The sequence below is a fragment of the Scylla paramamosain genome, chromosome 4 (assembly GCF_035594125.1).
Source record: "Scylla paramamosain isolate STU-SP2022 chromosome 4, ASM3559412v1, whole genome shotgun sequence".
NCBI lineage: Eukaryota > Metazoa > Arthropoda > Malacostraca > Decapoda > Portunidae > Scylla > Scylla paramamosain.
Genome location: NC_087154.1, coordinates 3,653,308 through 3,666,996, shown reverse-complemented (window position 1 = coordinate 3,666,996; position 13,689 = coordinate 3,653,308). Strand labels below are relative to the sequence as shown.

Genomic DNA, 13,689 nt, shown 5'->3' with positions numbered 1-13,689 from the left:
TCAGCACATCGGGTGCCCTGGCACAGCCTCTCTGGTGCCTCGGTCACAACCCTGCTCGCCTCTATTGCCTGCAAGAGAGTGTGGCGCGTAATAATTACTCACCTGAGAGGCTGTCAGGCGTGCCGACATAGAAGAACCATTTTCTTTGTGCCAAAAACTGTAATATTTTTCTCCGAGTTTAAAAAATAGCAAAAAGAAAAAAACTTTCCTCTTTTGCTGTGAAATAACTGCACTTTGGCTCAACACAAAACGCGAACAGCTTTAATTTGTGCTCGCGAGCAGAGTGAGGAATTACTTGCCTGACCCATTTCGTTGTAAAATTTATGATTCTGCACGGCAGACACAATTAGGAAATGTTTTAAACGACGCCCCAGGAAAAAGAACCTAGATTTATTAGGAAGGAAACTATCAAAATTTAAATTAACAGCAAAGGTAAAAAAAAAAAAAAAAGGCGTAAGTAGAAATAGTCAAGTTAAATCAATAAATAAATATCAACCTTCAAAAGCTGACAATACCGTAAATATTTTCCACAATATATAATTTCCCACACGGAGCATGACAATTCTGCATCATTCCTTTCCCAGCACCATTAGTTGCTCGTCTTGGGAAAAGTAGCCGTAAGCTTTTCGTCTTCGTCCCGCCCACTCCCGTAATAACACCTCCCGCCTGCAGTCTCATTACCTGTCACCTCTTGCGTTATCTCGACACTTCGTTACGGCACACTCACGCGTAGAGTTTCCGTTACGGCCCCACACGTTTCCTGGACAGACAGACAAACATACACACCCACTCACCCACCCACCCACCGTCAAAGTAAATAAATAAGCGTTTATTGATTTCTTTATAGAGTTTTCAAGTAGACACACGAGCACACACTACACACCAAGAACTAAAATGAAAAATAAGTAAACGTTTCTCTCCCAGTATTTTCTGCTACACACATAGCTAATACACGTAATTTCAAGCAATTAAATATTAAAGTGGCAAAAACAGAAACTACTAACAAAAATACAAACATGACCTGTAAAATTAACACAGAATAATAGAATACCTCAAGTCTCGCACACACTCACCCACACCAACACACACACACACACACACACACACACAAAAGATTCGAGTCCAATTACTATGGAGCAGCGAGCTTAGTCAGGTGGTGGTGGTGGTGGTGGTCGAGGGAGGGAAGGAGAGAAACGGGAATAAGAGTTAAAGAAATCGGTGCTCCAAAAATCTGAAATCTTTATTACGTACAGTAGGGAATGGGATATGAGGCACAGTTTTATACATTTTTCAATCTGTGTTACCATCCCTTCGTTTTGCTTTGCTACGCTTTTTTCTTTCAGTATTATTCTATGGAGGTAACGATGCAGGGAGGGAAAGTGTTTGTGTGCGCCTGTGGATCCGTGTAAACCACCAATTACTGCTTCGTTTAGTTTGTTGGGGGGAGAGAGAGAAAGGAGAATTGTGTATGTGGTGCTTGTGGTACTTGTGGAGCTTGTGGTGGTGGTACTAACGGTGGCAATGGTAGTGGTAGTGTAGGCAGAATGAAGGTTATAGCAGAAGTACACTGGGAAATGTCACTTAATGTTATATTCTTTTATATTTTGATTCTGCAGAGGTCTTCCAACAACTCCGTATGGTGTATTTGTAGTTGTGGTGATAATATAGTAGTAGTAGTAGTAGTAGTAGTAGTACCACCACCAGCAGGAGCAGCAACAACAGTAGAAATAATTGTAATAGTAGTAGTAGTAGTAGTACCGTGTAGTGTGTGTGTGTGTGTGTGTGTGTGTGTGTGTGTGTGTGTGTGTGTGTGTGTGTGTGTGTGCCATTAATATTCGTCGGCGTCATATTCCGTATAGGTAATATCCTGGATCATCAGAGTGTGTGTGTGTGTGTGTGTGTGTCAGGTAGTGCTAACCTTCCCCTTATTTCCTTTCCTCCTCGTCCACCACCACCCTCTCTGAAACTAACACTATCAGAAAAAAATAAATAAATAAAAATAAAGTCTCACCACACTGAACAAGACCAATGAACTCTACAGCCAAAAAAAAAAAAAAAAAAAAAACAATTTGCAGCCAATCCTGAGCACGTCAAACTTTACCACGCCAGTGTTTACATATTTACGGGAATTCAAACGTGATCGCTGTTGGTGATGGGAAGGCAGTGATGGGAACATACAGGAGGGGTGAGGCGCATGTAGAGGGGGGGGGGTTAGGGGAGTTATTACTAGCGATGGGAGAATAGAATGGGCATATGAGTGTGGGAGTACTGCAGTGTGCATGGGAGAGAGGAGAGAGAGAGAAAGAGAGGTTGTGGTAAGGACAGATAGGGAGGGACGGGTGTAAAAGAAGTTATGAGATTAAAAAGAATAAAAAAATAGACTGTCGAGCAAAAGATTAAATTTTAAGTGGCTGGTAAAAGATATGGAAGTGACGCGTGTAGAGAGAGAGAGAGAGAGAGAGAGAGAGAGAGAGAGAGAGAGAGAGAGAGAGAGAGAGAGAGAGAGAGAGAGAGAGAGAGAGAGAGAGAGAGAGAGAGAGAGAGAGAGAGAGAGAGAGAGAAATGGAATGATAATGGAATTTTCTGTGTGTCATGAATAGCTGTGGTGATGGTGGTGGTAATACTAATGGTGGTAGTGGTGGTGGTGGCGGCGGTAGTAATAATAGGAGAGGCCTAGACGAGGCTGTGAAGGGAAAGAGGTTAACGAGTAACGATAATGAAAGTGGCTGTGAGTTGAGTGGCCGTCATAAATGTGGTGGCAATGGTGGTTGTGATGGTGATGGTTGTTGTTGTTGTTGTTGTTGTTGTTGTTGTTGCTGATGTTTAACTGCCAACTGCTCGGACACCTCATACTCAAATGACGACCAAACACAAATATTATGATATGGCATTCAATTTTGGAGTGTAAGCTTCATCCTTTTCAATAGCGTTTGGATATCCCATGAATAATCTATCATGGCTCTTTTCGTTCTTGTTGGTAGAATACTCTGTGTATTTAAAAGTAATGGTTAAAAGACTTATAAAATATATATAAAAAGTGGTATGAGAGAGAGAGAGAGAGAGAGAGAGAGAGAGAGAGAGAGAGAGAGAGAGAGAGAGAGAGAGAGAGAGAGAGCATAAAGAACAAAATTCATATATAAACATGCGATACCTGTGCAGAAATGGAGAAAAAATGAAAAAAAATAAAACTAAGATTCTGTCAAATTCAACCGGGTACTCAAACAAATCCTACAAAACAAAACTTAACCAGAAAAATATGCAAGATTGATTCCAGCGGGTTCTTGGTCACGAAAAATCCTGTTAGTCCAATAGTTATCCTAATCTGGCGACGGGAGGGAGGGAGGGAAGGAGGAGGGAAGGCTGGGAAATTCAGGAAAGGGAAAGGCATAGAGAGTACGAGGGATGGAGAAAAGGAGAAAAGGCGATGGGGAGGTTGGGGGAGAGGGCGGAGTGTGGAGGGACGCATGTTCCTAAGGATGCTATTTAAAGGACGAAATTCTGAACCGTTTCTGCACCGCACCCTGACTACTTTCAAAAGACTGGTTGAATTTTCACGGGTTTTTAAGGGTGCTTTTATGGTACTAGTGACAGATTAACGAATTTGTCATTATTAACAGGAGAAAGAGGCTTTGAGAGTCCGGCTAATCATCTCCGTGGCCCTTGAAAACAGTCATGGTGAGAGCGAAACGTTTCAGAATAAGAGGCTGAGGAGTGGAACCAGTAACTGCGTCTCCAGCATTTTCCCGAGCGTGACCTTCACTGCTGGAGAAAATTTCTATTCACGGAAGTCGCTTTTGCTTATAATTATGTGTTAGCTCATATTATATTAGTTTTGTGTTTATAAATTAATCTTTCATGAATGCAAAATAAGAATAAAAAATTGGATATCTCAATTCTGCTGAAATGATAATTACTATTGTGTAAGAATATCTAATTACAAACTAAACTACGCTTTCATTACTACGTCATATGTGAATTGCCTTTACGTGTAGGATAATCTAATTCTGAAGACGCAATGTTAGCTGGTATTACATAAGTATACGTAATTACATTTGCGTAATTTTAACACATCAGTCACCTTTTCATGCACTAAAGTTTAATATCTGCATTTCACTTCGACAGAATGTATCCGCATAAGAGATGTGCATTCAAAAAAGTATCGTTACACATTCAGCACGGCACAAACTAACACCAAGGATGGATCCACTGATGCAAGGCTACTCATGTTTGTATTCCAGCATATGCTTAGTACAGCTGCACTTGCATGAATAAAATGAGCGGGAGTAGAATTTGAGCTGCCACAGTAAAGCTTCATGAAACACTGGTCGAACTCGCTTACCGATCTTACCAAGGCTACCAAACTGTTCATTGTCAAACTCATCGAATCACACAGAAACGATACTTTTTGAGTGTGTGTACATACGTGGGTGTACATATTATCTTATTTATCACATGAGTCAGTTTGGGCTTTAGGAAATTAAAAGGAAATGTTGTTGTAAAGGCGACTAAGCACGTGTGTGGGAAATGGAAGAGTGCGGCTGGGGGAGAACTGAACTTGCCAGGGAAGATTTGAAACCAAGAGGAGAGGAAATATCGTGGGTGGGTGGGAGTGGACGTGAAGGCAGCGGAGATGAAATGGGAGAGAAAGTCGGATGATAGGGAAGGGAGGGAGGCCAGAGACGAGAGAAAGAGACAGGCGGATTAACACGCCACAACACCAGATCATATGCACCTGAACGTTAAATATATCAAACTACAAAGAATTAAAACGAATATTAAAGCAATTTGGTGATAAAAGTAAGATAAAATAAATCAAGTAAATAAAGTGTTACATCAAAGGCAACTTAAGCAGAATGGGGATGGACAGGATTAACAGATGTGTGGGGAGAGATTGAGGGAGAGATCAAATTGGTGAGGAGGAATTGGAACGACCTGATGGAATGGGCTGGGAGGAGGAGGATAGAGCAGGTGAGATGAGAGGACGAGGGGAGAGGATCAAATAAGTGTGGAGGGGGTAGGAGAAGAGAAGATCGGATTGATGGAGAGGGACTACGAGGGAATGAGAGGAAAGATGAGTAGCGAGAGACGAAATAAGATCTGAGGAAGGACTAGGGAAGAAAAGATCTGGGGAAGAACTGGGGGAGGAAAAACCAGAGGCAGGGCTGGAAAGAAAATATCTGAAGAAGGACCTGGGGAAGAAAACATCGGAGGAGGGATTAGTACGAAAAGACCTCAGAAAAGGTCAGGACTTGTAGTGGACCCTGGGATGTTAAGAGCCGCTGTGGACCCAGACGGCTGAAGATAAACACTCCCACTCAGGAACACACACGAGGCACATGCCGGTAGCCACCACCAGCTGGACACACGCGGGCACTGAGCAGCGGCAGCGTCACGGTACTCGTTGACCCACCACGAGTATTTTGGCATCATTATTCATGGAGTAAAGGGGAGCGGAGTACAGAACACTAGTGGAAGGGAGACTTTTCACTTGTTCCCTTAAACCTATTACTCTTCGCGTTTTCCCTTAAGCTGCTTGTCAGTCTTTTCCATCAACTACAATTTTTTACTTTCTTTTCTCTTAGATACGTAAGTCTATAGCTTAGCAAAGATGAAATAAGCCTCATATTCTTCTTTTGCTTTATGTTCTTTCAAACAATTTATTCTGTACAGTGATCTTAATGTTAACAAAAGACGACCATAGCAGTAAAAGGATTAACAGTAATGATAAAGTAATGGGCGAGGAAAAAAAACATTAATTCACATAGATGACAGGTTTGGTATGAACTCTGAGGTCATCTGTATTGTAGTGTGTCAACCACCACTGGTACAAATGTTTATAAAAGCAACTGCACTCCCACTCCCATCGAAAGCCGCATTGTACATTATTTTCTCATGACAGCAGTTTCAAATATACGTGAATGCATCAACGTCTGTACTGACATTTCATATGCAATGGAAAAATAATAATACTAAAAGGACAATGTTGAGTGAAATTTGATTCAGGTCATCCGGTACTTCATTTAAGTAGCGTGTCAGAGAGAGAGAGAGAGAGAGAGAGAGAGAGAGAGAGAGAGAGAATCCTTTCCACTTCTGCAATTCCTGTAAAAATACTGTAGGGAAAGTAAACCAGCTCTTGAACTATTACAATATACGAGAATTTGATGCAAAGGTAAACATTTAATGCTCACTGTATCTTTCTTCCCCTCCGCCAGACACACGCGTCCCCTCCACTGTTATCCTCTGCCCAAATACAAAGCAAGGTATCTATAGTCGCTTGAATAAACGTACGAGGGCCTTTCAAACACCGCAAGACTGCATCACTCATGTGAAAACAATGGGCCGCCTCGCTGCGACTCGCACAATGTAGTGTAACCTTTAAAACTGTAGAGATATATTTTCACTATGTGATGAATGTGCTTTTTGTGTGGAGTGTTCTGAGGTAACTTTCACATCTTTGCAAACGTGACGACTTGGGTGATTCTGTTGAACTTAAAAAGAAAAGAACATCGCAAAAAAAAAAAAAAAATGATAGTCTAACATGAGGACTTGAATTCGACGACTATCCCATTGAACTTAAGAAAATCGCTAAAATTAGATTCGATACTCTTAACACGAGGACTTAATGGGTTCTGTTGAGCTTTGAGAGGGAACATCATTAAAATAGGGTTCGAATGTTCTTAACAACTTATTCAGTGACTGTTTCGGTACTTAACAGAAAACGTAATTTCTTCTTAAAGTCTTGTGAAATTAAAGCTGTGGCCGTTTTTGTGACCCCAGTGAGGATGAATATGAAGAGCGGCAACGCGGATGAAATGATAAGACGTAGTTTCTTTTCACCTTTCGTTTCCTCTCCACCCACCTGTTACATTATGTCCACTAACTGATAAATGACCTGATCGATCGTTTTGCTATTAATATCAACAGAGGATAGAAAAAAATGCTAGAGAGAGAGAGAGAGAGAGAGAGAGAGAGAGAGGGCAGCGTGGGCAATGTTCCCTCGCCTTCGTTCATAATATTTCAGCTCCCGCACCTTCAACTTTACCTCTGTGCTCCACAAACTTACAGCGATATCTGGTCTATCAGCTTTACGCCATCACTGGAGGGCTCCACAAATTCCTCATCTTCCCTCATTACTACGCACATGCCCTCGTCTATCCTTCAATTACGCCTCCCTTGACTTACACCATCCCTGTTACTCTTCTCAGCACCTTATTTTTCCCACACCAGTCACTACCACCACCTTTTCTCAGCTCCTCCACCTCCTCCTCCTCTCCTCAGCACCTCATCTTTCAGCCTCACGCGGGAATGAACTTGGGACGCGTCTGGAGAAACTGATCCACGTCCATTAAGCTTCGGGAGGTCCTGTCACTTCTTCCTCTCTCTCTAATGAACAAGTGCGTGTAAACTACCACACGCCAAGGATAATGGATGTCCCGTGTGTTAATAATGTCTAGTCTGACCCTCCATTCCTTCCCTCCATCCCATTCTCCATTGGCTCATGCTCCCCCTCTGTTACTTTTTTGGATCTTCACTCATTTTCTCTCCCTCCCTTTCTTCTCTTCCCCGCCAGCAGCTATCACTCATCCGCTCTCTCTTTCCTCTCCCTCCCTCCCTCCCTCCTCCTTCCTCAGGCAAGCGTTATTGAACTGCTGCTCATCATTACGTTAGTCACTTTGTTCCAAGTTGATTATTATTATTATTTGCTGGGTAAAAGTAATGTTTCTTAATCTTTTGAATGTTACAGATCCTCCTAAGCTTACTGATATTAAGTGATGCAAGTTTGGAGAATAATTTCGAGAGATTATCACTGAGGGGTAAAAGTTAGACCGAGTACGTTTAGCAGGTAGACTCTTTAAAGGCCAATAGCTTTTTTTTTTTTTTATAATATATGCTTTTCTCATGCCTATTCTGCTCATATATTTTAGTGCATGTAACTTTATTTCAACATATCAAAATGGTCTAGCGTCACTTACGCACCAAAAAGTCATATCGGCAGTTATGTAATATCACGAGTTGCCACATTCACCTTACCTACATAGCCTTTGTACAAACGAGTCTTAAAAAAAACAAAAAAACAATAGAACTTAGTCTTTCATGGAAGTTTTTTTTTTATATTTTTTTTATGAAGGTGATGATTTGCTTTGCTTACGATGACTTGCTGTGTTGCTGTTGTATAACCTGCTTGGTCTTATCGTCTAACCCAGTGGCAAATTTATTATGCTGTAGTGTCAATTGTATTATGCATCATGACGTGTTATTCTATTTCAGTTTAGTGCACCATTACATAGCACTATATTATCAAACACATTACCTAAAACCACTGAATTACTGCTCTGATCTAGTACTTGAGAAAGAAAACGGAGGGAGGGGAGTAGGGTGTCAGTTTTAAGGGCTAACTCCAAAGAAAACGGAAATTTGTCAATTATCCTTCTATTTGTCGTTTGTGTAAGTGGATATATATTTACTTAAAATGGTTGTATTTCTTGTGTGTTGCGCTGCATGTCATCTATATGTAGCTTTGGGTGTCAAAAACTTAAAACCAGGTAGACAATTGAACAGTACCCTTGCATTGCTCGTATCGTTACCAGAAATGTGTGTGTGTGTGTGTGTGTGTGTGTGTGTGTGTGTGTGTGTGTGTGTGTGTGTCGCGACCATTCCATGTGCGCCGCCCTGATAATTACTTTCCGGTTCCAAACACACATTGCTGCAGGATAATAAACCCGATCTAGTTGCTTTAATAGTGGATAGAAATTAAATTCTTTCCTGTAATATAGAGGCACATTACCACTAAACACCGACTACACCCTCTGCTATGGTCAATATTGCTGCTGCTACTACCACCACCACCACCACCAACACTTCCACTACTACCGCCATCATCTCTATCCATAAGTATAACTGCAATAATAACAATAGTTATAAGAACCCTGTGGCGGACGAAAGAGTGCAAGAAAAGAGGGAAAACAGAATAAAAGAGAAAGGCAGTGTGAATCGTAAGCACCAGACACAGGGAAGAGAGCTATGGCAGGGATGTGAATGGCAAGAGGAAAGTGCGTAGCAGAAACCACAAGCAGAAGCCGAGAGACGCAGGCGAGGAGAGTGAAGAGCGTGACAAACAGATGACATGTGAAATAAGAGCAAGAAGGATAAACAAAAGGCAGAGACAAGCGAGGCAGATGAAGATAGGCACGTTTCAGGACAGTTATCCTTCAATTTTGGATTATTTTTTGTCCTCTTTTGAAATTTGGACTATTTCTTCCGTTTTTTTTCATTGTCCTAGGCCAGTCCCCATCATGCATACAAAAAGATGGGATAAGGATTGGAATGCGAGATAATAAACAGATGGAATAGAAAAATAGAAGTATGAAGAACATTTGGAGGTTGATAATGAGCACAAACATTTACATACACACACACACACGCTGCCAGGATTAATGGAAGATACAGTCTAGCCAGGCCAGCCTATTACAGTGCTATCTAGTAATAAGATAAGCAAGGAGTATGGGACAAACAGTGGATAAGAGAGAAATAAGAGTGTATGAAGAGTGAAGAGAAGCTATCAAAGAGCACAGACACACTCAACAAACATACCCACGACGGCAGCAGTTATATGGCAGGTCTTCCAGCCTAGTCCATTGTAGTCTGGCAGCAGCCCCAACACACTCACACACGCACCACAGTACTTCTTCAAGACCCAGCTGTGTCTGCCGCGGCTTGACCTACAAGGCTGTTCGGCTCAGGAGTTCAACACTTGATTCTAAATTTCCGAAACGTGATGTCCAAGAGTTAGTTATCGGTTTTAGATTTATTGGTGTCTGCTTTATTCTTTTCCCTTTTTTTTTCTTATTTTCATTGCAATTCCTTCATTATAGGTCTCATCAACGGAAATAAGGAGAAAAAAAAACGCAAACGTACAGATGTGAAACTTTTTAAACGACAGCTAAACGTTGCTGAAATGTTTCATAATATTGGTCTAGAAAACCGGATTCGCGGGATGTTGTTGTCACCGCCACTGCATTACATTTCGGCAACGAGATGAAAGAAGACCGACGCGCTAAATAAACCATTGCTAAATAACTGTGATAGCTTTGAAATAATAACGGTGCATAAAGAACAGCCCGGTGATGCTTGGGAGGTAAGAATGCGGACGTAAGACGGGAAAGGAACGACCATTTTAGCTGTTTGCCGTCAAGAGGGCTGCTCCTGGGGGGGCTAAGGAACCAACGCCACAATACACGTTAAGCTGAATACTCGAGAGGAAAGAGCAAAAATGCAACCTTACGGAGACATGCTTAGGAAATATTACAAGATGAAGAAAGAGGAGGACAAAATGCAAAGGTCATTAATGTAACGTTGTAGGTATGCACCGAGGGAATCTTATGCCAGGAGGTGGAGAAAATACGAAGAAGGAATATGAAAATGAACCATTATCAAGCGAAATACAAGGAAGTGAGCCACGGGAGGAATCTTTTACGCGCATGGTGACCTCCCAGCGCAATAAAAGGGATGGGACTGTTTAGTATGGAGAGAGAGTCACTTAATCAGAGTTATATTCAGCGCTGTGTGCATAATGCTTGCCGGTAAATAGACTTTTCAATTATTTGCGAATGTTTATAGGCATTCATACATAAAATATCATAGAGCCGCGGCCATTAATCTTTCAGGGATATGGTGCTGCCCAGATTAATGTGTTGGCCGACTCCAAATACAACTAAAACCCTTGTAATGAGTGTTTGTCCGTGATCCCAATCTCGCCCCAGGTAAATATATAATAGCATTAAGTACCAATAGTCCATTAGTATCTATTAACCAGCTTCCCCGTTCTCCACTTAATGCGATGATAAAACAAGTCAGAAATAACTTTACTGAATGAGTGTATGCGTGCCGTGACCTCTGTCTTTACGTACAAAGAAGGCAGTGGTTGTTATGAAGAGGCACACGTCCGCTTATGTAGGACAAACGGGTCGGAAACATAACCTGCCTTTCTTTTATCCTGATCTCCCGAGTTTAAAAGCCATAATACAGACTGTTTTTTTCTAGGATGCCTTCATGCAGCTTGTCTTATGCTCTTATGTTCATGTTCGCATTTTGCAGATATCATCGTTGCAAGCCAAGAGAGAGAGAGGTTTCCTTGTATCTGTTCCTATTTAACTTCACTCGAGGATCTCTAATAATAAAGATAGTGAGATGTGCCTAGAGTTTGCCATCAGTCTCCTGACCCTGAACTTATCACCTGATGATGTAAAGCGCATCTCATGCAAATCTCTATACAGCCTATGCATTCCTTCTGTTAAATATTGTAAAAATTAAATATCTACCTTCTCTTAATCGTCTGACGCGTCTTGTGTTCCCTGTCTGTTCATTCCTAGCCTCATTACCATTTCTTACACGAGTACATTTCTATGCATTAAATTTTGTAATGACTATGTGCATGTATGTAATAAGTGCAGCGACTATACGGTCAGTGAATAAGTCAGTCAATCAAATATCTTTGCATTCTAAACATTGCCTCAGTTTCGGAACACAAAAATTATAGAGATAAACTTTCTTCCAGCCGACAAACGTTTCCTGAGTCACTGTCTGTTTTTTCCTTATCACTAACTTTGCCCAGAGCTAAGCAGTATCTTCGCTTTTTTCATATTTTTCGCTTGCAAACTTTGGCACGCTCCGCCTTCTTCAGTTTTTCCGAGTTATGGCGAAAATGGAGAAGTATCGAGACACTTATGGAACTAAATCGGTCTTCCCTTTTAGAACTTTCACAGCGTAGTTACTTTTAGGGAGCGGCGATCAAGTGAAGCTTCTGTATTAGTATTAGTGTAGTTTTTCCTTTATCTCCTGGCCAGTCTCTAGCACAATTTTTTTTTTTTTTTATGTACTACAATGTATATAAGAACCTATGAGAGAGATATTTTCCTGATTTACTCACTGATATCTCGTACTATTTCTCTTTTACACATGAAAACAGCCGGGCAAGGGGAAGAAAAAATGGAAGGAAATGGAGAAAATGCTGCGCTATTGGAAAAAAAAACATCATTTCGTCACTCAGAATGAATAAATAGATAAAGAAACGCATAAATAAATAAAAAGAAAGAAAAGTAGAAAGGCTGCCAAAGCTGATCTGGATGCACTCCGGAAACTGCTATTCCCGATGATTACTAATGATGTTATTTCAGTGAACGTAATTGTTATGTATTTTGTATCGTGTAGTGCGGGTAAAAGCGTTCTCTTCCAAGCCTTTTATCACCGCTAATTGAAGCTTTGCATGCGCACACTAATTCACTCTCTTCCCTTCCCCGCAGCACTTGTAAAAACACCGCTGACACATTTCATGGGATGCAACGCAAAACACATTTACATTACATTGCCCTGCAGCCTTGCTATTCCCGTGTCACCACCCTCATCGTTGCCACCAAATGAAAAAAAGATACTTTTTTTTTTTTAATGCCAGGAAAGGTAAAATGTATTACCACATGATCCACTTTGTACCGCCGAAACCAAAGTGTATTTAATGAAGTTCTGTTTTGCCACATAAAACATAAGCGGCATCCGAGCCTGCGCGATCAGCAGTACTGCCAGGGACGTCATGCAGGGAATGCCGCCGCCGCCACCACCACCCCCATTGTCATTATTTCGTTAAACGTCGTTGTTTTCTCTTGTGGGGTTGAGCAGCTTCATGTGTTTGAAGCAAAAGAGAAGATGCAAAACACGTGGAGGTATTAATAGATTTAGACAAAGTTAAGAATGCGATCAAAAAAACAAAAAAAAACAGTGACATAAAGAGTACTTCAAGATAAGTCAGTATTACAGGTAACTTTTCCGTCTTTTATTTTGATATTTGATATTTCATTAGGTGTCTTACATACAATAACAAAAGGATAATTCTTATAATAAATATTTACAAGCCAGCGTCCACTGAGTGTCTGCAACACACGAATATCTTCTTACTCTCCTTATCCATCCTTTTCTCTACCTTACTCCTTTCTTTATTCCATTTTTTCGTTACCTCATCCCCACATTTTTTTCCTTCTTTCTCTAACATTACATTGCCTTGGGAACCATCGTCAGGACACAAGCTGTGGTGGGAATGGAGTGGTGATGATCTGCTAGAATCTTGAGTGCCTTGCTTTATCTTGGAAGGATAACACGCTTATAGATTATGTAAATATTGACTGCCAGGGCTTTACTTATAGCGTGTGGCAAAGGGAGAGAGATGAAAGTGTGTGTGTGTGTGTGTGTGTGTGTGTGTGTGTGTGTGTATGTGTGCCCAGGTGCAAGGTGACGGGCGGCGGCCAGGTGTTGGGAGCCGCCGTGAGGAGAAGCAGGTGTCTTCCTCAGGTTATAGGATTCGGATATGGATCTGTCTGGACACACCTGCAGCAGCGCCCCCGCCAGGTGTGCGCGTGTGTGTGTGTGTGTGTGTAATATGATGTAAGGCGCTATGAATCAAATGATGTACGTGTAACAAAATATGAAAGGCTTTTTAACTCTCGTTCTGTCATTTCATGGATTTAGTAATATCAACTCATCGTAAAAAAAAAAAAAAAAGAGATAATAATAATAATAAATAAATAAATAAAATAAATGAATAAATAAATAAAAAAAAACTGAAATAAATAAACAAAAATAAATAAAAATAAATAAAAATGCTCTCTACTTGAATCTCATAAAGAAAGTTCAAAAGAAAAAGAT

At 41.0% G+C, this 13,689-nt stretch overlaps 1 long non-coding RNA gene across 3 annotated transcripts in view; it reads right to left on the bottom strand.

The window, feature by feature from the left end:
* LOC135098511 (uncharacterized) overlaps positions 1–9,727 on the bottom strand; it is a 50,249-nt gene extending 40,522 nt beyond the window's left edge. For all 3 annotated transcript variants that reach the window (XR_010267096.1, XR_010267094.1, XR_010267095.1), the window contains exon 1: positions 9,592–9,727. This is a non-coding gene — a long non-coding RNA (uncharacterized LOC135098511). The remainder of the gene's footprint in view (positions 1–9,591) is intronic.
* Positions 9,728–13,689: the final 3,962 nt, after the last annotated feature.